The sequence below is a fragment of the Pteropus medius genome, unplaced genomic scaffold (assembly GCF_902729225.1).
Source record: "Pteropus medius unplaced genomic scaffold, Ma_sr-lr_union100, whole genome shotgun sequence".
Taxonomy (NCBI): Eukaryota; Metazoa; Chordata; class Mammalia; order Chiroptera; family Pteropodidae; genus Pteropus; species Pteropus medius.
In genome coordinates this window covers 10,423,385-10,443,866 of record NW_024355205.1, presented here as the reverse complement: position 1 = coordinate 10,443,866, position 20,482 = coordinate 10,423,385, and the positions used below count along the sequence as shown (strand labels likewise).

General features: G+C 31.3%; 1 long non-coding RNA gene across 1 annotated transcript; it reads left to right on the top strand.

The window, feature by feature from the left end:
- The first annotated feature begins 1,976 nt into the window (after positions 1–1,976).
- On the top strand, positions 1,977–17,322 carry LOC120598684 (uncharacterized). The gene is made up of 2 exons (XR_005651696.1): positions 1,977–2,259; positions 16,877–17,322. It is a non-coding gene; the product is annotated as an uncharacterized LOC120598684 (long non-coding RNA).
- The last annotated feature ends 3,160 nt before the right edge of the window (positions 17,323–20,482 follow it).

Sequence of the window (20,482 nt, the reverse complement as noted above, 5' to 3'; positions counted from 1 at the left end):
GAGAATTTAGCATGTTTATTCTAGAGTTGGACTAACTTATATGACTTCCCCTGCCTTTTCTCTGAATTGTAATATGGAAATAAAGATAATTTTGCTTTGGTAGATTTCTTGTGGGAATAAAACTAAATAATACATGAAAAGCAATAGAAAACTGCCTGGCGAAGCTCTTAAGTTTTTAGTATTTCAAATGTTTTAATGTTAATGAAAGTATGACATTAATCAAAATAGAAAACAATAAAATAATGTCTATTATATATAATATTATTTTTTAGCATAATCTTAATTACAGTCTTTAAGCTCAAAATGAAACCGTCAAAAATTTATTCTGTATGATTTTTAATTGTAACTTTTCAATATTTTAAATTCGTGACATTTTGAATTGTTCTTCACATCCTTTAGGTGTGACTCAAAATAAATTAATGCAGAATTCTTCCTAACAGTGCCACATTACCAAAAGAGTTCTACCATAAATAACTTAGGAACACAAACCACATCTGCACAAAGGAAAATAATTTAAGGAGAACAGAAAAATGTATATGATTTACTGAAGCTGAAAGCCCCCTCAATTTCATGACTACTTGAGCATGAAAATTGCTTAAAAATATTTATGGTTTAAAATGAATATATTCCACTCAGGGATGCAAATTGAGGCCCAGGAGACATTGAAACTTATGAAACTTTATAACTTACAGACCCTGGGCTAGAAGTAGATAAAAAGATTCAACTTATTGAGGAGTATTTTATTCCTACAGCACAATTCAATAAACAAAGCAGAAATTTGAGAATGGGCTTTTAGAAACAAACAAAAAAAGCCTAGTTTTCAAAGAGCTAGTTTCAGTAACATTTATATTTAATGTGCATTAAATTAATTATGTAAAGGTCATTCTTCAAGTAACTGACACTTCAAATTTATACACATAACACATGCATTACACATATACACATAACACATGCATTACACATACATGTGCATACACACACATATACTCTTCATTAAATAATTGCCAAATGTATATAACTAGTGTTAATGGTAATGAAATCCAAATATAGGAAATTAATGAATGAAGGAAACATGAACACAAAATACTTTGGATTTGTTCCTAAATATGAAATCAGTCACTGGGAGATGTATAATGTGCATCTTCATTTACAGTGATAATTACCTAAAAGAATAATGTCACTGTTAAGTAAATAAAACATCTAAGTTTCAAATGGCAAATAGTATGAGGCTTATCGCATGGTCTCTTCAAAAAAAAAAATCTAAATGAAGAGGAGCAGAATATGTATACACGAAAGGTCCATCAGAAGTAAGTATGACAGAATTTTATTAACATATACCAGGAGTTTCTAAATCATAAAGTTTGTGCTACTGGTAGTAGGGTAAGGAGGAGGGATATTCCTTCTGAATTTCTTCTGGTAATTAACTTCTAATTAAGAGTCAGTGCTGATGTAACACTTTATACTGCTAGACATGAAATAAGGCCAGGCAATGCAGTTGGCCTCAACTAATCAAGCCATGGAAGGAAAAATCAAGATAATTTATAATTCTTTGGTTGGTATAGAAACCATGGATATAAATCCTTAAACTATAAAAATACCATTTACTGTATGAAATACTTTCAGGAAACTGAGATCATGAATGACCAAACATGTTGGTACATATCAGAATTATTTGTGCCCTAACTGTAGAAAAGACTATGGAACAGTGTTTTGCTGTCATTAGATCAACATGAACAGATGTTCCTATAGCTGTAATTACTCTACGAGAAGTCCCTTGCCAAATGAAGAAAAGAAGTACAAGGGACCAAATTTATTATAATGACTCACTGCTCTTAGGTTAAGGGACAAAAATAATCCAGAATAGTAAATTCCATGAGAATAATAAAAGATATGAATGATTCAGACCTTGGAATTCTAGTGATAAAAATCTAAGAGCTACAGCTGCTTCCATTTTTGGACCATTTGTCACTGGCCAGCAAATTATTTGAAAAATGCGACATACTGTTAGACCGCTTCTAAAACTACATGGTGATCCTCCAGTGACCTGTGCTATACAGTACCACCACTGCTAGAATTTACTGAATTGGGCAGATGGATCCAAGGCCTGTGGCTATCCATTTCTGAAGACTCACTCTAGCTGCAGACATTGAACATAAAGTTTCAAATAGAACATCTGCTGCAGTTGCCTCAGTGGGCACAATGGAAAAACAATCTCCTGGAGTGCTTCTTGTAGAATGCTGGCTCAGTGGATCTCACCAGGTAAAGTTAAAGGAATTGTTATCAACCTTATATTGTTACTATTATCATTCCTTTTTGGAACCTGCTCTAAAAATATCTTCCAGTCTAATCTCACTAAAATTGTCACTGTTATAAGACACAAGTTGGTACTGTGCTTTATTTTATTTTTTGGGATGTATTACAGTTTTGAAATAATACAGGTATAAAAACACATGACAAGTAATATACTAAAATTATGCTTATACCACCTGCTTAAGATACAAAATTATAGTCTTGAATCTTCCTTCTTCCCATTAAGGTGTGAGGGAGGTGTGAAGGGAACAAGGTATTTAGGGTTAAAGGTTAAAAATGTGTTTTACCTCACTAGACATGTGTCTGTATTTTTACTTTATATATTTGTAAATCTAAGAAGTACATAGTCTTGTTTTATAAAATGGAAACAAATAGTATCATAATTTATCTTTTAAATAGAATGTTTGGAGATTAGTCATTTTTATAAATATATCTTTAATTCTTTCGTAACTTTATATAAAATTGTAATGGGTTAATATACCGTGATTTACCTAGCAATTTTTGTTTAGTAAATATGTTGGTGGTTCCTAATCTTTAGCTATTAAAAATGTTGCTATGAGTATTTTATATATGTAGCTGTGAATATGTGTAAGAGTAATTGTATGCTATAAATATATACCAGAATTACAGGATCAGAATATCAAATTCCCTAGATATTGCCAAATTTGCCACCCCAACTTTTGTATTGCACACTAAAAATTTAAGTTTCCCTGTTTTGCTACATTCTCAATACTTAGAATTGTTGAACTTAACAATTTGGACCCATATGTCTATGAAATGGAATCTCCTAGTGATTGATTTTATATAACCTGGAATGGAATACTTTACATATGCTTATTAATCATCCAGATTTCTTCTTTCATTTGCCTTGTCATATTTTTTGTTCATTAACTTCATTATTGGATTCTAAGGAGATAATTTTTGTGATGTATAATGATATCTTATTATTTAAATGTGTTGCCAATATATTAATTTACATATGTGGCTATGTCTATCTATCTTGTCTCCATAATATAATCAAATTTAGTATTCTACCACACAAGTATTCTGAACCACCATCATACATTTAAGTTCAAATTCCAAACTCACTTGCAGGCAAGACTGTGCTAGCAATTTCTCAGCATTAATTATTATTATTATTGTCGTTGTTGTTATTTATTTCATACAAAGCTGTTACCAATACTACTGAGTTAGTTTTTATTATTGTTTTGTTTTGCTTTTATAACCTCTTTCCAGATAGCATAAGAGTTTGCCTTGTAGTTAGGAGTTGAATTCCTCAACTGGCTTTATGTGAAAATCTAAGTACTATCTTTTCACCAAGGTCTGGGCTAATCAAGATCTTTTGTGTTCTCCTGGTAAAATATTTAAATCCAAAGGTTATAGAAACAGCGTAACTCACCCACTCTGGTTATTTTAATTTATTCTTTACTCATCCTATAAATATTTATCAAGTACCTGTTACAGACTAGGAACTGTTTGAGGCAATTGGTGTAGAAAGTGATAATTTCCTGCCCTTATAAAGCTTATATTCTAGTGCTATGTTATAGGACCTACATAATAAAATATATAGTATGATAGAATATATTAAGTACAGTGAAATAAGTATACAGCAAGGAGTATACAACAAAGAGGTGCAGGATGGGTAAGTTTTCCAATTTAATTAGTGGAATCTAGGAAGTTCTCATTAAGAAAGCCACATCTAAACAAATATTTGGAGGTCAGTGATCAGTCAGGTATCAGTGGATACTAGGGAAAGAGCATTTTTTTTTTCCTACTTTTCAAAGCCATACTCAACTAGGATGGCTCTTTTTTTTTTTTTTCCTCCATTTTATTTTATTTTATTATTGGTTCTAAGTATACAATACATTGGTTAGACATTATACAGTTTATGAAACAATCTCTCTGATCACTCCATCTCTCTCTGCCTCTAACATAGCCATTACATTACTGTCGACTGCATTCCCTGTGCTGTGCTCCCCATCCCCGTGACCATCTGTCAACTACTAGTTTGTATTTCTTTAACCCTTCATTCCTTTCTCCTAGTCCCCAACCCCTCTCCCCTCTGGACATCATCAGATTGTCCTCTATATTTGTGTCTGTTTTCAATTAGTTTATACTTTTTGTTCTTTAGATTCTTCATATAAATATTTATCTTTGTCTGACTTATTTTGCTCTGCATAATTACCTCTAGGTCCATCTACATCTTAGAAAATGGTAGGATTTCACTATTTATGGCTTAGTAATATTCCATCATATATATATATATAATAATATATATATATATATATATATATATATGAATCATAACTTCTTTATTCGATTATCTGTTAATAGGCATTTAGGTTGTTTCCATATCTTGGCTAGTATAAATAATGCTGCCATGAATATAGGGATGCATTGATCTTTATGAATTATTGTTTTGGTTTTCTTTGGATAAATACCCAGAAGTGCAATTGCTGGGTCAAAAAGTAGATCCACTTTTAATTTTTTCAGGCACCTCCAGACCATTTTCCATAGTGGCTGTACCAATTTGCAATCCTACCAAGAGTATCTGAGTTTTCCCTTTTCTCCACATCCTCACAAACACTTGTTCTTTGATTTGTTGATGTTAGCCATTCTGACAGGTGTGAGGTGATAGTTCATTTGTGGTTTTAATTAACATTTCTCTGATGATTAGTGACCTCAAGCATTTTTTCATATGTCTATTGGCCATCTGTATTTCCTCTTTGGAGAAATATCTATTTATGTCATCTACCCATTTTTTAATTGGATTGTTTGTTTTTTGGTCTTTGAGTTGTATGAGTGTTCTATACATTTTAAATCTTAACCCCTTATCAGATATCTTAAGGGAATATCTTTTCCCATTTAGTAAGTTGTCTTTCTTTTTGTCGATGGTTTTCTTTGGTGTGCAAAAAGGTTTTTAGTTTGGTGTAGTCCCATTTGTTTATTTTGTTTGTTTGTTTCCCTTGCCTGAGGAGATATATACAAAAAGAAATTACTAGTAGCAATATCGGAGAGGTTACTGCCTATGTTTCCTTCTAGTTTTATGGTTTTGAGTCTTACATTTAAGTCTTTAATCCATTTTGAGTTTACTCTTGTATGTGGTGTAAAAAGGTGGCCCAGTTTTATGTTTTTGAATCTAATTTTCCTTACACCATTTATCGAAGAGACTGTCTTTACTCCATTGTATATTCTTGCCTTCTTTGTCATATATTAAATGAACGTATCAATATGGATTTATTTCTTGTCTCTCTATTCTGTTCCATTGATCAACGTATCTGTTTTTATGCCAATACCATGCTGTTTTGATTACTGTAGCCTTGTAGTATAGTTTGATATCAGGTAGTGTGATACCTCCAACATCGTTCTTCTTTCTCAAGATTGCTACGGGTATTCAGGATCGTTTATGGTTTCATATAAATTTTGAGATTATTTGTTTTAGCTCTCTGAAAAATGCCATTGGTATTTTGATAAAGATTGCATTGAATCTTTGATTGCTTTGAGTAGTACGGCCATTTTAATGATGTTGATTCTTCCTACTCATGAACACGTATATGGTATATGCTTCCATTTATTTGTATCTTCTTCAATTTCTTTTTTCAATGACTTATTATCTTCTGAGAACAAGTCTTTTACCTCCTTAGTTAATTTGATTCTTAGGCATTTTATTGTTTTTGATGCAATTATAAATGGGATTATTTTTTAATTTCTCTTTCTGAAAGTTCATCATTGATGTATAAAAATGTAACTGACTTCTGAATATTAATTTTGTATCCTGCTACATTACTGAATTTGTTGATCAGTTCTAATAGCTTTTTGGTGGAATCTTTAAGGCTTTCTATATATAGTATCATGTCATCTACAAATAATGACAGTTTTACTTCTTCTTTTTCAATTTGGATACCTTTTATTCCTCTTTCTTATCTGATTGCTATGGCTAGGATTTCTAATACAATGTTGAACAGAAGTAGTGAAAGTGGGTATCCTTATCTTATTCCTGATCTTAAAGAAAATGCTTTTAGCCTTTCCTCATTGAGAATAATGTTAGCTGTAGGTGTGACATATATGGCCTTTATTATGTTGGGGTATGTTCCCTCTATTCCCACTTTGCTGAGAGTTTTTATCATAAATGGATGCTGGATTTTGTCGAACACTTTTTCTGCATCTGTTGATATAATCATATGATTTTTATCTTTCAATTTATTAATTTGGTGTATCACGTTAATTGATTCATGGATATTGTACTAAACTTGCATCCCAGGAATAAATCCAACTTAATCATGGTGGATGACATTTTTAATGTATCACAGAATTTGGTTTGCTAATATTTTGTTAAGGATTTTTGCATCAATGTTCACAAGAGATATCAGCCTACAATTTTCTTTTTTTGCAACACTTTTGTTTGGTTTTAGAATCAAGGTAATAGTGGCCTCATAAAAGGAATTAAGGAGCCTTCTCTCTTCTTGAAATTTTTGGAATATTTTGAGAACAGGTGTTAATTCTTCTTTGTATGAATGAAGCCATCTGGTCCAGGACTTTTGTTTTTTGGAGTTTTTTGATTACTGATTCAATTTCTTTGGTGGTAATTGGTCGATTCAGATTTTCTGTTTCTTCTTGACTCATTCTTGGAAGATTGTATCCATTTCTTCCAGGTCATCCAAGTTGTTTAAACAGAGAGAAAACCAGGACAATGTCCCTGAAGGGGGAATGTGCTGTGTTCGAGAAACAAGGAGGCCTCTGAGCTTGCAATGATGGAAGTGAGAGAGAATTAATAGAAGTAATAAAAGGAAGAATGGGCAGATCAGATAGGGAGGTTAGAGCCTTGTAGGTTTGGGTTTTCAATTTCTTCTTTTGTTTTTTCAGTATCGCTATTTAAGTAAATTTTCATTTTATTTTTTAAGTGAAAGAAAAAATAAAGTAAAACAATGTTTTCTCTCTGTAAATTTTTACTTTAGAGAGGGTTTAAATCTACAGATAATTTGTGAACATAATACAAGACCTTCATGTGCCCTAAACTCAGTTTCAGAATCCTTTCCAAAATAACACATTACATTGAGTCTTTATGACTCTTTAGATTATTTTTAGTTGTTCCCATATCTCAGATTTTTCTTGTTTTTGATGACTTTGGCCATTTTGAGGAGTACCAGTCATGTCCTTCAATTGGAATTTACCTGATGTTTTTCTTATGATTCAATTGGGATTATAGGTTATGGGGGGAAAGAGCACAGAGATAAAGTGCTACTCTCATCATATCATATCAAGGGTACCTACTCTAAAAATAAATTATCATCTTTGGGGTTAATCTTGATTACTTGGCTCTTAGTAGTGTTTGTGAGATTTCTCTATTGTGAAGTTATTATTTTTTTCCTTTGTGTACTGTACTCTTTAGAAGGAAGTCACTATGTTTATTCTACACTTAAGGAGTAGAGAGATGCACCTTCTTGAAGGCAATGCATCCACATAAGTTATTTTTACATATTTATATTTTTATATTTTATACATAGATAATTTGTCTATTTTCCCCATTTATTTATGTAGTTAACCATTAATTTATGTTAGTATAGATTTATAGATATTTATTGCATAGTTCAGGTTAAGATTCAACTAATTTATATACTTTTTTGCCAAAATTGTTCCACTTTTAGTTATTGAAGCTCTCTTAATTGGTTCTTGTGTGCCTTTGACATCCCATAAATATATGTACTATATATGTGCTTTTATTTTTTTTCATGATTTCTTAATTTTGGCATTATAGTAGTCTCTAGATTCATCCTGTATATATTGTGTCCCAATTCACAATTAACTATGTCTTCAGTAGCCCTAGTTCCTTTTATTGGAAAATGGTATTAACAACCTAGTTATGGCTCTTGGTTATAAGTGTGTCATCGGTTAGGCCTTTTCAGGTGACAGAGCAAGAAAATATATGTGTATATAACAAACCACACACACACACACACACACACACACACAATTGTGGTTTCATATTGAAATCTACAATTCTAATTTATTACCACGTGTATTATCTTAACCTTCTTTAACTTTCCATTCCAACAATGAGAAACCTATCACCCATCATCCATTATTTAACAGTTCATTTCTAATATCCATGTGCAGCAGTAGTAGAATTTTTAATCTGTACCCTTGTAGAATACAAGTTTGTCAATTAGAGCATAGTGTTTATTTAAGTTACTTTAGTCTTAGATTCATTTAGAAAGTTACTTTGGTCAGCATCTTTTTTTCCCACTTCCTTCTTGAGGTTGTTTCATAAATTTTAATACATTTAAGCACTTTTATCATATTCTGTAATATATTAAGAATCACTTTTGTTCTGTAACTAAAACAAGTTTTGTCAGATGTCTAGTGTTATATATTAATTATTACAGTATCATACAAAAGATTTTTTTTCACTAAAAATTCCCTGTGTGTCAACTGTTCAATCCTGCATTCCTTGAACTCCTGGCAAATTAATCTGTTTATTGTCTTTATGTTTGCCTTTTCCAGAACGTCATATAAACAGAATTATACAGTTGGTAGTTTTTTCATACCAGTTTAATTCACTTAGAATTATGCGTTTAAGATTTCTGATATTGGCAATGTGCAGCTTCTCTCTTTTTAAAATACATTAGCCTGGCTATAATTTTATAGTTTTTATTGCCTTTTTCAAAGAATTAACTTTTGGATTCTTTGAATTACTCTATATTCTTCCTGTTTTCAATTTCATCAATATCTGATCTAATTTTATTATTCATTATATCTACTCGCTGTAGGTAAATTGCTCTTAGTTCTTTGATTTTGTGAAAAGGGACATTAGATTATTGATTTTGAACATTTCTTCACTTCTAATATGTGCATTTAATGCTATATCAGTGTAAGTACTGCTTTCATTTCATTGTACAAATTTTGAAAAGTTGTATTTTCATTTAATTCAAAACAGTTTTACATTTCTCTTCAGATTTCTTGGAACCATGCATTACACAGAATTGTGTTGTTTAATGTCCAGATATTTGGGGATTTTCCAGCTATGTTTCTGTTATTAATTTCTCTGAATTACACTTTGATCTGAGAAGATTCTTATATAATTTTTATTCTTTTAAATTTGTTATTATGTGTTTTATGGCCTAGAAAGGGGTCTATTTTGGTGAATATTTCATGTGAGCTTGAGAAAATGTGTATTCTACTGTCGTTTGATGGAATATTCTATAAATTTCAATTAAATCAAATTGATTGATACTGTTGTTCAGTTCATTTATATCTTTACAGATTTTTAGCTTACCTGATCTTTAAATTACTGTCAGAAAGCTATTCAAGTTTCCAACTTAATAGTGGCCTTTTCGGTTTCTTCTTTTAATTCTATCACTTTTGCCTCATGTATTTTGACACTCTTAGGCGCAGATATAGTTAGAATTATTATTTCTCTTTGAGAATTGATACTTTTATCATTATCTAATGCTCCTCTTTATCTACAATAATCTTCCTTGTTCTAAAATCAACTTGCCTGAAATTAATAAAGTAAATCCAACATTTCTTTGATTAGTGTTATTATTATTTGATCAGTGTTATTATGATATAACTTTCATAACGTACTTATTTTTAAAATATCTTAGTCTTTATACTTACAGTAGGTTTCTTATAGAGAATGTATAATTGGATCCTGTTTTATTTCTTGATTCTTAATCTACTCTAATGATCTCTGTCTTTTAATTTGCATATTTAGACAATTCGCAACATTCAAACATTTAAGTGTGAAAACATTTGAAACTTACTCTCTTAGCAACTTTCAAGTATATAATACAGTATAATTAAATATGGTCACCATGCAGTATATTAGATCCTCAATTTCATTTATTGGCATGATTGGCATGATTTTCTTTCTTATGGCTAAAATAATATTCCATTATATGTATATTTTCTTTATTCATTCATCCATGGACAGACATAGGTTGTTTTTATGTCTTGATTATTGTGAATAATGCTGCAATAAACATGGAGTAGCAGACATCTCTTTGAGATAGTTATTCTATTTCATTCAGATAATTACCCAGACTGGAATTGCTGGATCATATGTAGTTCTATTTTTAATTTTTTGAGGAAACTTCACACTGATTTCCTTAGTGTTTGTAGCGGTTTACGTTCCCAAAAGTAGTATACAGGGTTTTTCCCTCCACACCCTTGCCAACACTTTATATCTTATCTTTTTGATAATTCCTTCCTAACAAGTGTGAGATAATTGCCATCCTAACAAAAACATTCTGGTTTTAATTTACATTTTCTTAATGATTAGTGATACTGAGCATCTTTTCATGTATCTATTAGACATTTGTATATCTTCTTTGGAAAAATGTCTATTTAGCTCCTCTGATCATTTTTAAGTCAGATTATTTGTTTTTTTGGTATTGAGTTGTAGGAGTTCTTTATGTATTTTGAATATTAATCTCTGATTATTTTAACCTCTTTATGGTTTGTGAATATTTTCTTCCAATCCATAAGTTGACTTTTCTTTTTGTTGAATTTTTCTTTTGCTGTGAAGAAGCCTTTTAGTTTAATGTAGTCCCACTTGTTTATTTTTGCTTTTGTTGCTTCTGCTTTTGATTTTATATTCAAAGAATCATTGCCAAGACCAAAGTCAAAAAGCTTTTTCCTATGTTCTCTTTTGGGAATTTAAGAGTTTCCTGTCTTCTATTTAAGTCTTTAATCCACTTTGAGTTACTTTTTGTGAATGATATAAAATAGAATTCTAATTTCATTCTTTTGCTTGTGAACATCCAGTTTTCTCAAAAAATATTTGTCGAAGAGACTATTGTTTCCCTATTGAGTATTCTTGGCTCCTTTGTCAAATATTTGTTGACTATATGCGAGGATTTATTTCTAGGCCCTAAATTCTATTCCATTGGTCTATATGTCTGATTTTATGTTAGTACCATACTGTAAATAAGTCATCGATATGAGGATTTTTGGTACTCTGGGTAGAAGCTGGGCTGTGCTTAATATTTGCTATAGGTAGCTATGGTGCCAATGGCTTTGAATTCCTCTAGCAACCTTTTTTTTAAAAAAAAAAAAATCCTGCCTTGAATTTACATAACACTAAGCAATTATATTCACAGAGTCTGTGTTTTGAACGTTATGCAGCTGTGATCTAATGTTATTATATTGGAACCTTGTTAATGTGGTAGTAAGGTGTGGGAAATAGGAAGCATCTTTTAATCTTATGTTTAAATCTCAGTGTTTTAGTGGGCCTATGTCTCTGAACTGGGACCTTTACACATATTTTTCCAGAGATAGAGCTTTATTTCTCCTTTGCCTATTCCTTTCCTTATCTGCAGCATTCTCAGTCTATTTCCTTGAAGCACAGACTTCTTTTGACTATGTTTGCCCTGCCTTAAGTGAGTCAACAAAACTAGAAGTGGCTGGATTGAGATATATGCTATTCCTTCGACTGTGATAAAGCTCTGGCAAATTCTAGCCCTTGGAGTATAGGTTTGTGCTATGAAAGTTCTGAGTTTATTTTATAATTACCACTCTTCACTTTGTGCTAAAGACATGAAAGGGTCTTTTAAACCTTTCCAGTGAGAAAATGGTAAGATTCTTGGAGGCAAAGCCCACAGAAGTGTTAGGGACCTCTTAAAAGTATGGTCCCTAGGAGGTTTTCATTCCCAAGTTAGTCCACATTCAGTCTTCAGTAATTCATCAAGATGACCACGGAAGTGTTAGTAAAAGCTTCTGCTCCAAGTAAAAAGACCTTTACTCTATCTTTGTAGGAGCTTATGTCTTCTCACTTCAGGGTGGGAGTTTGCCTGGCAACTTCAAAATAATTGGTTTTCATTTTTTCCATCTTTTTCTGGTTGTAAGAATAGTAACAACTTTTAACTATCTGTCAAAGCTGAAACTGGAAGTTCCCTCTGTTTTAACTCTAGAAATTATTTTTTTTCTTGTACTTTGATATATACATTCTCTCTCTCTCTCTCTCTCTCTCTCTCTCTCTCTCTCTCTATATATATATATATATATATAGGGGTGTGTATGTGTGTGTATATATCAGTATGTTTTTTTATATTTTAAAAATATTTTCTATATACTTAGCATCAGAAAAATTTTCATCTTGTATAGACTGCCATAATACTAAAATTTGGATCTCCCATGATTTAAATTTGTTCGTATTATGGTGTGATCTTCTTTATTATAATATAAATCTTACCCAGCAGGGAGCTATGACATTTTATTAAAAAAGGAGCTTGTCCATTCTGCCCCCATACTGCATTTTATGTGTGAATTAGTAATTGGAAGATAATAGCAACCCTAATCCAACTCATGAAAAAGCTAAAGATGACTCTTAAATCCCACTGGTGAAATATGAATGAAGTTTGTACTTTTGTTAACAGTATTGTACCATTGTTAATTCTTTAGTTTTGATAAAGAAGCGTTGGTTGAGTAAAATGCTAACTTGAGGGAAAACTAATGAAAGGTATATAGTAACTACCTGTACTCTCTTTGCAGTCTTCGTTAAATATAAAATTATTTCAAAACAAAGAGGTTGAAAATGCAAACAAATCTAACACATCTTAAAGCATTAAGCAGGCCTCTGTCCTTATATTTTGCTTGTCATCTCTGTTTATAGCTAATAGTGATTTATTAGTTAACTCTCACTATGTACATGGCCATTTTATTAAATTACCTAGTTCATATGCACTTGTTTGTAGAATGTGTGATGCCCAAATAGGTAAAGATTTTATTCATTTCTTCCATCTCTTGTCATTGTTCAATATATATAAACTTGAAGTTTGAAAAAAAATATATAAATTTCAGGTTTGAAAAAACTTGAAAAAATATCAAGTAAATAACAGGATGTGGTTTCTTTCTGTGCATAAGAAAAAGCAATACAGACTACATGCTGGTTTGTTTCAGGGTGTGACACTTTAATGTATGCTGTGAAATTACTTGAATTACTTTAAATTTTTATCTATTATTATTCAATATGAAATGTACAAATCTAGAATAGAACAACCTTTCATGTAATTTACATGGAGACGTGCCAGTGTTCAACAATTTTGTCAAAATAATTTCAGTAGCATCTACTTAACATTTAAACCAATCTTTCATGGTTATTGGTAAGAGTATGAACACTTTTTGTTCAACAGTTTACAACTGACTGTAGCATAAAAAGAAAAGTATTTGGAGTGGTATAATATTAATGTGGTGAATGCAATATTGTTTAGCATATAGTGAAAGAAATTGAAAAGTAACATTTTCTCATTAATATGTGAGAAAATTTGTTTAATAAATGAGTATGTTTTGAACAATGAGTGAAGAGAAATTCTCTTTTAGGTAATGCAATTTGTCTCTGGTGTTCAATGTAGGATGGGAAACTAAATTTCATGCTCAAGAATATATGCCTTCTTCATACGCACAAATTTTATTTGCTATCAGATGATCATATCACATTGTAATAAAACAATGTGGTCTTAAAGGTGAAGGAAAGGATGAGACTTTCCCTGATAAACATTAAGAAAAACCATTTAAAAAAAAATTGAAAAACAAACAGAAAAACTTTCATTAAAAGAAAGCATAAGACCAATTTCAACTCTGACTGGGTGTTGAGAGAGTTGTCTAAGCCAAAGAGATTATTCGATGGAAAGGACAGTAGTCAAGGTGTGTGGTTTGTTTCCTGGTAATAAGGACATAATGGAGAGAGACATATAATCACACCTGTATGTATCAACATTTCAATTTTTATGGATTTAGTAATAGAATATCCATAGAAAGCTTTAAGGGATTTTGAATATGACCAGCTGCAGGACCTAAAGAGAAACTAGCATCTATGAAAACACAGAACATGTAATCTATTTATGCTGCTTTCTCACAACCAACCACTTTACTAATTAATGTATTCTATTTTTTGTGGGGGGGGTAATGTAAAATTTAATAGGGTGTATTTCTCAGATAGTTTATTGGTCTTCTTTTTTTTTTTTACTTATTTGTTAACTGAAATATTATTGTCTCTAATATGCATGAACTACTATTCTAGTCATTGGAGATTCAACAGTGACCAAATAAAGCAAGATCTGCACCTCTGTAGACTTCATAGTATAGTGGATAACATAGATGAAAAATAATTTTTTTAAGTAATTGTGTAATTATAAAATTAATACAATTTTTTGAAAGAGACAAGCAGAATCAGAGAGAAAGAGGGCTATAACACTTTGAGAGATAGAGCCAGGAAACCTTCTTTGAGAAGGTGTTAATTAAGCTAAGATATGAATAGTAAAGGAAACCCAGAATGCAAAGAGAGTTCAGAGATAATAGCATATACAAAAGTAGTGAAAAGAGACTCAAGTATTTCAGAAAAAAATGACAATGTATGTAAATTGTTGTAGGTAAGGGGAGGGTGCTAGAAAAAAGGTCCACTAATTATTTACTGGTTCTTCCATTCAATAAATATTTTTCATTCACTAGCAAACCAATATTGGAAATACATGTCTGGCATGCACTTATTAAAGACTTGAAACCTCACAGGATATGCAATTATAGGTACAATATTCAAGTCAGGAAAAGTTTTCTTGTACAATTGTTCATTTGTTAATTTAGTAGCAAAACCATATGTTTTCGTTATTTCTGTTTTGTTTGGTGTTTGTGTTAATGATCTATAAGCTCATGTACTGTTTTGCTACCAACATTCTAAGCATGCCTCTTTTCCTGTTTGTAAAGTTAAGTGGAGTTTAAACTGGAGTTTGTGATCATCGGTGTTTACATATTGAGATGTCAACTGGTAAACTGAGGCTTTGTTTCCTGGAGCTTTCCATTTTCTTCAGATCAATTTTTATACAGGCAAATTAGTGTTATAATTAATGAAAATTGCATATATAACTTTTAGAGAGTAAATCAGCATACTTACATGAATTCATTTCTTAAAGTTGAACCTCTGATGCCTTCTTATAACCAGTGGGCATATTAGGATTCCCCCCACTGGACCCATAAGGTATGATTCACCTTCCTCTGCAATTAGAAGTGCTTCAATGGCAATATGTAAAGAGAATTTTTAAATGGTAGCTTTCTTTGTTCATATATAGACTTCTCTTCTAATCAAATTAGAAGTGACCTTTCAAAAATACAAATGCTGTCAGGTTATTTAAAAACCTTAAATGGCACTGCATTTTATAAAGTTAAAGTCCACAGTAGTTAGCAAAGCATTACCTCTTCTGCAAAGTCAGCCAAGTAGAGCCAAGTGTCGTCTCCTCTCTTTCCTCTGATGTTTTCTGTCATAGTTCATCTCAGTTACAGAACTTATGGAATTTTGTTATGATTCCTATTTATTGGAGTCTTAGGTTCAAGAAAAATTAGCCTACAATGTATCATGCAACAATACAGTTGGATCAGTTATTTCAATCACACAATCCCTAAATACCATTGTGAAGATAGCTATCCTGTTTTAACTTTGTTACCACCATGAAATAAGCATTCTTACAATCAAACGACAAAATTTTGACCTAAAATATCTGTATTAAATTACTGTTTTATCGTTGATTGGGTAAAACATTGGTCTTATATTTGTTCTCAATTTATTTTATTATTTGTTTTCATGTTAAGATCCTTATAGAAATAAGAAATCTCTTTCTTGTTATGATATCTTCCCTAAATAGAAACCCAAAGTCTGGGGTTGCAGGTTATTTGGCTCATTAGTGTCTTAGGTCAACACATAGCAATTTCCATTTCAGAGATCTCTTTTCTCTCTAGAAGTCCAGGCTCATTCAGGGACATCCTTGAGAATTCGGTTGCCTAAAAGAGAGATGTTCAAATATAACAGGACATGACAGTTATATGAACAAATAATTGTAATATAAGATGACTATTATGTCAAAAGTACTTATCATAGCGTTATAGGGAAAAAAAGAATTGTTATGAAAACAAATGGAGAAATAAATTTTTCCCAGAATTAGGACTTATTTTTAAAGTGTCATTTGACATTTTATAAATGGAAAAGAAAAAAGAAAGAAAAGCAAAGTGAAGGAAAAAAAAAATGGCAAAAGCAAAGGTGTGGAGACATGAATGTTTAGAGAAATGGTTCTCAAGTTGTGCTCCTTTGTCCAAAGCCTCAACATCACATAGAAACTTATTAGAAATACAAATTTCCGAGCCAACCTAGATCTCAACATTCAGAAACTCTAGGAGCAGAGACTAGTAATTTGTGCATTAACATGATCCTCAGATGATTCTGAAGTATGAGGAAATTTGAGAACTATAGAGCAAGTAAAAAATAATAATAATAACAATTCAAAATAGCTCAAATGTAGGTCATAATGGTGTGTACTGAAGATAGATATGGATTTTACCCAGTAGGCAGTTAGGAGATATTTGATGTCTTAAACATGAGATTGATGTTTCCATAACAGTTTTAAAGAAATAACGTTGATGGCATCATGAACATTTAATAGGATTAGTGAAGAACTAAGACTATCCATTGAGGAATGAATAAAGCTTGAACATGAAGAGTAGCAGGAAGGATGGAGAATAAGAAATAAATAAAAGAGAAACTGGAGACGTAGAATTTCCTACATAGTGTGTTGTCTTTCCACAGGATTTTCTGGAGACAGAGCTTTAAACTAAAGGAATTCAAAAAGAGGAAATTGAAAGAACCTAAGCAGTTTGATGGAGGGATGAGGTTGCTTGAAGAGGCTTTGTGCTACCCTACGAAGAAAAACTGACCCTCTTCTACATATAATAATGTGCAATATGCAATATGGAGAAAACAAAGCAGAGCCACTGTCATGTGTTTTTCTTTTTCCAGCCTAGATTGATGTAATATGGAGGTTCCTTTTTGTGTTGTCATACATTTTCTGTCCACGTAATTTTAAATTCAATAACATTGTTTTTTCTTAGTGGAAACTAATGTCTATACATCTATTTAACCAAAAAACATAAAATACTTAAACATTTCCTCCAAGGAGTAATGTAAGTGCCACTGGTAAGATAAGATAGATGAGAAAAAGAAAATAAAGTGATAATTACTCTGCTATTTAATGGCCTATAGTGTTTTTGAAATATCTTTGTGCAAAATTGTTTTTTTTTTTTTTTTTTTTGTAATCACTATTGAATCCCAAAAAAGCCTCTTTCTTACCCTCAATTTTACATTTTCTTGCAATATGAGTCATTGATAACACATTCTGGTGCTATCCAAATAAATGCTTTATCAGTATTTTGACTGTATAATGCAAAGGTATATTTGCACCTCATTGGTATAACTTTTTGCCACAGAAAGACTGAGATTTAATTTATCTTGTCTTATCCATTTCACATACTTTAGCTCAGTACAGAGCTTTAGGGAATACCTTTAAAGGTGGCTGCCGCCGCTGGATTATGTCCTTTTGTCCTTCTCTGTTACTAGCTGAAATGCGGACAAGGTGACTGGGGTTTCAGCAGCCATCTGGTAAATGACACTACAGTGAAAAAAAAATCATGATTGCAAAAAGTAAATACAGAAATTGATTAGGCCCTAATTATATGGTGCTTCCTTACCAGCACTGGATTATATAAGCAAGCCTCTTACAAGAGAAAAAAACTTATATAAACCAAAAGTTATTGGAGTTGTCAATTACCTGTGGTCATACAGTTCTGTAATACATTGAAATTAACCATTAGCTTTCTGGAGGATGTATTTGTTTCTACTTTTTTTTTTTCTCTCATTTAAATTATACTTAGTGGGATATTCTTGTATCTAAGTACTACACAGTGTCTTCCTTTTTCAGTAAACACTATACTTTCAACATCTTTTTATGCCACTACATATTAATCCACACCATTGTTTCAGTTTCACATATTTACTGTAATTTATTAAATGAATAACCATTGTAGAATTATTATTTTCCCCTTTTTTTTTTACTGTGGTAAGCAACAATACATAAATGTACCAGATATTCAAATCCTAGCCAGTATTATGTACTATTAATAATAACAATTAATTAATTAATTGATTAAGCAATTCAATCAAATAGAGAATTATGCCAGACAACTTGGTCTACATAAGAATGCTGTATTTGGGGGGAAAGGTGAGGCGGCATGCCTCTAAAACCAGGTCCAACATAACTGGTGACAGTAATTGTATTAAGCACAAGTAACTGACCATCATAATTGTGTGATATGATGGCTCAATCAAATTCATGACAATACGGGGCTCACTTTGCTCTTGCAGGATGCCACCAAACATTAAAGAAACAGAAATGTATATTTAGGTGAGTGTGAGATACAGAAATTTGTTATCTCATGTGTCATTACTTATGATATTAAGTGTGTTTTGAAGCTAAAATAGACTTAATTTGCATAAGACATATCTTTTGTTTGTTTTGATGGTTTGAATGTAATGAATGAATAGCTTTGCCTGTTCTCAGTTTCAGATTCTTCCGTCACCACATTTGCTGCCTCATATACATAATGTGATGCTTCAAAATGAGAAAACTGACAAGCAAGCAGAACATACAAAATTGCTTGAAAATTTAACTTTGGAAAGCAGAAAAAGTCCCTAAAACTTCCCAAAGTGTCAATTTCTTTTATTACATCATTTATTTGTTATTTTTATATTTGTTTTATCTTTAAAAAGCAATACATTTTATAAGCGCCAGGATTGCTTTTGTTCTGGCCGCTACATAGTGTGTGGGTCTCCTTTAAGTTTATTTTAACCTTTCCAATACAAAACAAAACAAAATCAACAGAAGACCAACATCTTTCTCTGATAATATCATAACACTAGTAACTAATGCCACTGATTTAGTCACCAGACACCATTGCTTTATGTTATTTTGTGTATAGATACCTTGTATTATCACTTAGCCTTTGCATTGTTACTTAACATTTTTTTTTTAATATTTTTAGTCATAAAGAATGCTGTACTTACATTTTAGGAATTCAGGACAAGTCTTGATGACCAGAAAGTTATAGTTGTATGAAGAATTTTGGCCTTACCCAGTATACAATTTTTCTAACATCTTTTCAATGTAAATATAATCCCTGCATTTTAACACACATTCTTCTTTTAATTATTTAATAACTTATAAGAGTCTTTCATGGGGATAATATTGCGATCAGTTACCAACAACGCAATATTAGCTCTAATAACTTAATCAAATTATGCTATAAAACCTAATGCACTTTGCTATTTTAACAAGAAAAGTCCTTATTGTATCTATTTTCCTGTTTTTACAGAGCTCAAATCTGAAAAGATAAAACAAACAGTAACGATTTATTCCAAGTGGATATCTGATAATGTCTATCAGCTTCCAACATTTTCTCTCACACTTGATGACTTCTTAATCACATACACTGGTAGTATGTTTTAGTCACAAGTACTAAGTTGTACTATATTCAGACACTGCCACCTTGGTGTCCTTTGGTTCTGTGTTACATCCTAGCTTGAACAAGGAAACAAAAAACTCCGAGTTTCTCTTCAGTAACTAGTTGGGTGGTCTTTGCAAACCAAAAACATGTGTGATCTTGATCTAATAAGCAGGAAACTGTAATCCACAGAGGCAAAAGATCTGATCATCACTTTACATTATTACATAGTTTTCTCTAATGCATTTTCTATAGAGATTGTGTACTGACAGCAATGAACTTATTATAGAAATAATTGGCTATTAGAAAAGAAAACACTAATTGATATGGATCTTACATTTTAAAGAAACTACTTATAAATTTCTCTTGAAGTTTGGCAAGTCCTTAAAATAATAAAAGTAAATAATTGTTTAAATCAAGTCTCAACGTACTGACATCTTAGTAGAGTAAAATATATTAGCAGAAATGAAAGTTATTACTTAGAGTTCTGTGATTGATCTTTGCCAGATGAACCAAAATAATAATGGAAATGAAAAGCATACACACCTCACTATGACAGAAACAATAAAAAAAAGAAATTGACATAAAATTAACTCTTAAAATCTATAGCAGCAATTTAGACAGTATTATAAATAAGTATGATACTTCAAATATTAACATATTTTGTAGGTGTCTTTATAATATCATAGACAAACATAAAGAGAGGAAATGAAACAACAATGAGACAACAATGAAACAATAATGAAACAAGAGAAAATGATTTCCTTCACAGTAAGTCATTTGATTTTTTTCACCCATGATAAAATCAAAACACATATCCATTAAATTTTATAAACCAAATTTTGAGTATAATATGTAT